This window comes from Mytilus californianus, unplaced genomic scaffold (assembly GCF_021869535.1).
Source record: "Mytilus californianus isolate M0D057914Y unplaced genomic scaffold, xbMytCali1.0.p SCAF_11, whole genome shotgun sequence".
In the NCBI taxonomy this organism is placed as follows: Eukaryota; Metazoa; Mollusca; class Bivalvia; order Mytilida; family Mytilidae; genus Mytilus; species Mytilus californianus.
In genome coordinates, this window is record NW_026262593.1 from 20699326 (window position 1) to 20707268 (window position 7943).

Below are 7943 nucleotides of genomic sequence, written 5' to 3' on the forward strand. Positions count from 1 at the left end.
ACATTTGATTGTTATTGTGTTGTCGTTTATATTCTTTTTGGTAATCATACATAGGAATTTGCGGGGAATCGTATGACTTTCATCGAGCGTCCGCCAGGGGCAAATGCAACTGTTTGAAAAAGTTCGAAAACACGTTTACGATTATGATTTTTTAGTATATTGTGATTTTAACATTTTATTCAAATCCCGAGCCTAAACGATACCGGAAAAGATTTCTGCTCAGATGCGGGAAAATAAAAGAAGACTGAAAAAAAAGTTAACGATTTTGAGTTCATTAGTAGAATGATTTTTTTGCGGGAATTTTTTTAAAATTTAAAATTTGATTTTTATTTGATATTTTTATTTTTCTACCGTAATAGGGGACTTCGTCCCCTTATTAACAACAAATGAATGCATGGGAAACAACCAAAGATTTTCTCTGGCATTATTTTATTCAAAGAGGAATAACTCAATGTTCACTCACAATGTTTATTCTGTATAGTCTGCTTCATTTATTATCTACAAAAAGAACAAACAAATAATCTTGAATCATTTGCTCTGTTATGTTTTGTACATTGTAATATGTAATATGAGGCAGGCGTTACCTGTAAAAGGGAACGAGGTCCGTATCAATTTTTTTTTTTTATTCTAACAAATTTTTTAATGTTCAAAAAGAAACGGAAATACCGTAACGTTTCCGATGTTGGTCCTGTTGTTAGTGATACTCAAAGTCTCATGACAAACGAGACCGGAAGAGAGAGAGATTTCTGAGCAAATGCGGGAAAATAAAAAAGTTAGAAAAAAAAGTTAACGATCTTGAGTTCATAAGTAGATTGGAAATTATTATTTTTTTTTTTTTTTTATTGATTTTTCTACTGTAATAGAGGACTTCGTCCACTTATTATTTAATTCATTTTATAGAATCAGTATTGTGTTAGTAACCCCCATAATTTGCAACACTACTAATATACATCTATGGCACAACAGTACATTTAGTAGGTAACATCAACATTTACATATCATTGAGTATTGACATTTTAATCATGGTTTATAACTTATTAACATACCTTCGAAAACAAAACAAAAAACCAGCAGAGTAATCAGTTCGAATTTCTTCAGTCGTTAAGTCATATAAATCTGATTTGTTATTATTGGCGTCTATGTCATTGTATTGTACGTACAAAATAAAATAATGGTTTGAGCAAAACGTTGTAATAATATAGAATAGATATATTTCTGAAATATTCATGTTAGTCAACATATCATATAAATATAAGCATGATGACAATTAGTGTTAACATTTTGTTTTACGTAAACACATACGATAGTATATAGTATTTGTGGTTTTATTCTTGACACTCTGGCTTCATCCATTCAAAACAATGATCCCCACTATATAAGTCAATATAATGTTGGTGCATCTCTGTTTTAGTGTGTAGAGTGGCGTATATTTTGCTGAACTATACATTATTGTTTATGAACTAGCTGCAGCCCCTTCTGGGTGTTGGATTTCTTGCTTCCTTTAAGGCACATTGGTGGCTTTTTTTTCCAGTTGTTATCTCTCTGATATATTACCCTTTTCAATTTTTTATTTTAAAAATTTATAGACCAATTCATTCATTCAATCAAACTAATATTTTCCCTTAATTTCCACATAAAACATGTGCATAACTTAATTAATTAATTATACCAATAACTACATATATCCAGTGCAGTTAAACCTACATACAAAACTACATGCAACCAATAAATTGTGACCATTAATACACTTTACAATCAGCATGCAGATTTGGTAAACTTGGTTTAGCAGACTATTTAGATTATTATGAATATATTGGGGAAACAGGGTACTCTCTCCTTAAAATGTTTCTTTAATTGAGTTAATTGTGTACAAAGGAGAACTTTCATTGAAAAGAGATACAGTTAAATGTTGAGATAGTGACTAAAAGTACGGCAGGTTAGTTGAATAGGTCAAAGTAAAAGTTGAAAAGGTTTCAGATGAAAAATGAAACAGTCAAAATGTAGTGAAATATCTTAGTTTTAGCATAATTATTATTCATCCAATAATGAACTTTCATTAAATTTATTATTCTTATAACCTCAAAAATTCCTGAATTATAGGAATGAATCGATCCATGCCACTCTTCATCTTTTCCATTGTCTGTCCAAATATGTTTAACTTTTTTTCCAACTAGTGACTCTGGTTGTTCAAAAATCTCTTCTTTAGTTTTGCTAATCTGAGTTGATGGTGACGGAATAATTTGCTCATTTTGAATGAATTGGAGTAAATTTTTGCTTAGTTGAGTGACATCAAATTGTTTTACCATACCACTAAATTCTAACAGATGTTTCTGATTGGAATCCACTAGAAAAAAAATTTATTATTTGATTTTTGCCCTTAAATGCCGAAATTTTGTCCTTTTTTATCATTTTTTTCTAATTCTTCAGTTATTTTGATTTGAGTGTTCCATGAGTTGCAAAAATATTAAGCGCTTTCTTCATCTCCTCGTTCTGCTTAGCTTGCCTCTGTCTCATTGTTTCCAGATTCCTATCAAACAGATCTTTCTTTAATTCAGTGCAAAATTTAACAACGATGTCCTTAGTAAAATAATCGGAATTAGATGGTTGTAATAATGAAGAAAATATGCCATCATCAGGTGAATCTGGACCAATAAACAATTTGATATCATTTTCAATAATCAGTTGTGGATCATCAATTCAAATAGTTGAGAATTAAACAATTCTGTTGTAAAAATTTCTCATTCCTAATGCAGTTTTAACTTCATCGCCTGCTTGTTTCCAGTATGGTTCCGTAATTATTTACATATTAATCCAAGAGTTCTTTAATATTTTGTCATTTGACATTATAATCTTAAATAGATAAAGGCAACAGTAGTATACCGCTGTTCGAAATTCATAAATCTATTAAGAAAAAAACAAATCCGGGTTACAAACTAAAACTGAGGGAAACACATCAAATATAAGAGGAGAACTACGACACAACAGAAACACAACATTAAAATGTAACACACACAGAAACAAACTATAATGTAACAATGGCCATTTTAAAAAAAAAATGGTGGGTTGAACCTGGTTTTGTGGCTAGCCAAACCTCTCGCTTTTATGGAAATGTTAAATATAACATTAAAATGACAACATTACATGACAGGACTACAATACAAATAAATGGGAGAACATATAGGATAGAGAAACATACGAATAATAGCTAACAAAAGGTACCAGGTTTAAAATTTAAGACGCGCGTTTCGTCCACACAAGACTAACCAGTGACGCTCAGTTAAAAAAAGTTCGAAAGCCAAAACAAGTACAAAGCTGAAGAGCATTGAGGACCAAAAGTTCCAAAAAGTTGTGCCAAATACGGCTAAGTTTATATGTCTAGGATAAGAAAATCCTTAGTATTTAGAATAAATCATACTTTTGCAAACAGTAAATTTATACAAATGACTATATAATAGATATACATGATAACACCGAAGTGGTGACTAACTACAGAATAAAAACGGATACATAAAACAACATAAACCAGCACATAAAATTCACAGCCGAGTTAGCCAAAGAGATCAACGCAAAAAAAAAGGGACGTCACATTTGAATTTCTGAAATTTCCCCAAAATAGGATAGAATAAGGATAGAATTCATGATTTGGTTTAAAATACTCATATAACATTTATTAGTAACAATGAAAATTACAATACTAATTAATATAAAATGTGGTAGTAATTAGATAATTAATAGTATTATCTAGCTATGTCGGTGTTTCTTCTAAATCAAACTGTAAACCAAATATAAAATCGAATGATGATTTTGATGATTTCAAATAAGTGATATTGGTATTCGATTAATATTCAAACTTTTCAGATATGTTGTTGGCAGTTCTGGATCTTCAGTGCCATCTTTAAAAAATAATTTGGAAACACAGTTCAATAAAAATGACGATAAAATTGAGAATGGAAATGGGGAATATGTCAAAGAGACAACAACCCGACACAAGAGCAGACAACAGCCGATGGCCACCAATGGGTCTTCAACACAGCGAGAAAATCCCTCACCCGGAGGTGGTCCTCAGCTGGCCCCTAAATACAATTGTGTACTAGTACTGTAAAAATGGACGTAACACTAAACTCCAAAACATATAAATGAACTAAACTTAAAAAACATACAAGACTAACAAAGGCCAGAGACTTGGGACAGGCGCAAAAATGCGGCGGGGTTAAACATGTTTTGTCAGCTCTCAACCCTCCCCCTATACCTCTAGCCAATATAGAATAAACAAACTTACAGCAAGACGCACAATAAAAAACTCAGTTTAAAAGAAGTCCGAGTCAGCTACCAGAATAGGTAACAAAAGAAATTAAGCAAAATGACAATGATACATAGATTAACAAAGAACTACTAGCAGTTACTGACATGCCTGCTCCAGACCTCAATTAAACTGATTGAAAGACAATGTCTTCATCATATGAAAATCAAGTACAATCCCTCTCCCGTTAGGGGTTTAGTATCATACCATAATAAAATATATGAGAAAAACATAACCTGTATCATGCCAACAACTGGTTTAAAAATAAAAGTGTTTATTTCCGATGCAAAGACCCTATGAGTGAATCAATATTAATACTCATAGATGCAATCCTTAATGACCTGACAACAGTACCGTAACTATATCTTTCCGAATAAGTCTCTTTAAAGGTTTGTTAGCTTTTTAGGTGAATGCCCACATTTTTGTGCTTTGTAAAGAATATTACCATAAAATATTGAATGAGAAATACCTGAACATATAAGATGTTTGCATGTTGAGTTATATTTACAAATGATGTCTTTGTACTGACATATTGACAGATTGCCACATCCGTCAACTTTATTATATAAATTCTTTTCCATTTGAACTATTTGTTTGATACAAACATCACTGTATTGTAGTAAGGGATGAACAGCACATTTAAAATAATGAGTAATGATATTTTTATTCCACCGTTAGAAGTTAATAAAGGACAAGGTTCACTAATGGCACAAACTGGCGTAAAATATCAACTTTATCATAAACACCAAAAAGGTATCAATTTGGTTCGTAGATGGGTCTATTTCAAAAGCCTTTATGCTAAATAAATCAGATCTTATCAAAAAAGTACATAATATTCTCCAAAGTAAGTCCATTTTGGACATTTTGTAAAAATATTTTGATTTTGTGCAATTTTTAGACCTAAAAGCTTTAGGAAAACCTTGGCCGCCACCTTCGATCCAAAATGTTTTGTAACTAAAAGATTCAAATTTTGATATAGAATTCATCAATATAAAAACTGTTTGGATAGTGGATGGCGGCCAAGGTTGATTATGCTAAAAACATTTAAAATTCTAGATTTTTTTTCTCCAAAATTGACCTTTAAATACAAATAATGTGTCTATTTATTGGCAAGACTTTCGTCTGTACTCCTCTTACTGGTATACTTAACCTATTCTATGCCAAAAAAATATGCGTTTGTCTTAATAGCATTATCACAAGTATTTCTATATGAAATTTGTAATTTTTTGGCCCCATTTAAAATACATCAAAAATTTAGGACCAATTTTAACCCTTCGTGAACCTTCTCCTTTGCTTTTTGTTCCGTAACAATACAGTCTATCATAAATGATAATACTTTTGGTAAAATTTTATCATGGGTTTCAGTGGTATCTTCAAAATCTTTAATTATTTTTTGATAAAATCGACATAAGTAATTGCCATTCCATTTTCAACCTCTCTTAGGCCAGCAGTTAATATTTTGTCACCTGTTGATAATTCTAAACCAACAACATGTCTACCCTTTTTTGTTGTTGCGTCTTATTGCATTGTTATATTTGTTAAAGGGGCAAGCTTTTCCTTTATGTGGTTTCTTGCAATAATGCCTAATTCGGAAGTTAATTTTGCAGCAGTTGACTTGCTTGGTAGTTCATCTGTTGATATATGAATATCAGCCAGTGAAAGAACACATTTAGTAAATGGATCAATGTGTTCCATGCCAATTTTTCGTCTGCGAAAACTGATAAACCTGCCATAATTTGTCAGAAAATGACTTGCCTTGTGTTGGCTCTCTCAAATTAAAGATGTTTTTCTCTTCAGATAAATTTTCTTTATTATTCTCGTAAATTAAGAAAATCTAGTGTGTCTCATTTACTTTGAAAGATGAAATGTTAACAAGGAAGGCAGATAACTGTATTCTAGATAAACAGAATTAAGTAATACAATTACTCAATACTAAGAATATTAATCACACATTTTGAATAAGATTCACAACCATTGGACAAGGTCAAAAACAAAATTGTTTGCCTTACATGGTACATATATCATTGCTTTAGTATAAAAAGATGTCATTCCATACACCAAATATAGTTATCCTATTACTCACAATAAGAGAAAAATTAAGAATACACAAAAATCTTATCTTTTTTTTTCAAGAAATCACTGAACCATGAAAATGAGGTCAAGGACAAAGGAAATATGAAAGACGAAAACTTCATAACATAAGGCATATAAATACAAAGTATTTGGGTCTAGGTCTTCTAACTTCTAAAATGTTAAGCTTTTAATAAGTTTGTTAACACCACCGCTGCCGCCTCCCCTGGATCACTATCCCTATGCTGTTTTCTGAGACAGAAGTCACAGGCTAGGCAAAAAAGTATGCCAATCACCATCTATGGACAAGTAATCATTGCAATTTCTGTAATGTGTATAAAATATTATGTCTAATAAATAAACAAGAATGTGTCCATAGTACATGGATGCCCCACCCACACTATCATTTTATATGTTCAGTCGACGAACAGACGGAAGGACAAACGAACAGAAGGAAGAACGGACGAAATAACAGACACACAGACCGAAACACATAATGCCCCTTAGTGGGGCATTAAAATGGTTATCTCCCTTGACATAATATTTTCATTCAGGTCCATGCATTGACTGTTCTTTTTCAGTAATGTGGTATTTTCTTTACAACCTTATTGTCTTTTAAATCATTGTTCTAATGTATGCATAATTTCTTGCAGGAGTTGGACCAACTCCTATTTCTCTTAATTATGACACTTTCCCAAAATTTGACGTTTTTTTAAGGGGTTAATAAAAAGTGTTGTTTATTGATTACACTTAAAAAGTGTTTAACAGTTCTAGCTGGAACCTTCAAGTTACATAACACTCGCATTGTCCGATTAATGATCCACACGAACATGTGTAATAACCGTTCACCATACTTACATGTTACAGTGCCAACTAGCATACAGCAGAGGGTGAATAAGGACCAATCGGTGCATAAACTGTGAAGCAAAACATCAATATTTTGCTTGTAATCATTCATGCATTGAAAGTAAATAGTGAAAGAGAAAGAAGTTCATGCACGTGATATTAGAAAAATTTAGTATGTTACTGGTTGATATTATCAATGTGATATACATGACAATGATGATGGGTGATTTAATTGATTAAAATAGTGTACCCAAATAAACAAAACACGAAAATGTCCAAATCACCAAGTTCTTTTTTCAAAAGCGCTTTACGTCAGCACTATTATCTAAAATTCATAGAAATCAGATATTTTCATAATTCTTGATATTGGTATAATGCAAAATCGAAAGTACTTATAAGATGATAATAAGATTATTAAGTTTAATTCATCAAAACCATTACATGTAAGTATTTTCACACTAACATTTATGAAAATTAAAATGTTTTCCTTCAGAATTAATATCCAATAAATACCTGGCACTACTTTTATTAGTAAGCATATTTCACATAAACATAAGAAGATGTGTCATATTGTCTTGTTAACTATTAAAAGATACTTATCTAAATTAACATGTACAGCTTGACAAGTTCAAAGGTGCATACAAATAATTAGTCTCCAAACTGAAGATATAAAAATATTTCCATTTCAAATTGATTATTATATTGTCTTTCTTTTATATAATTTGTA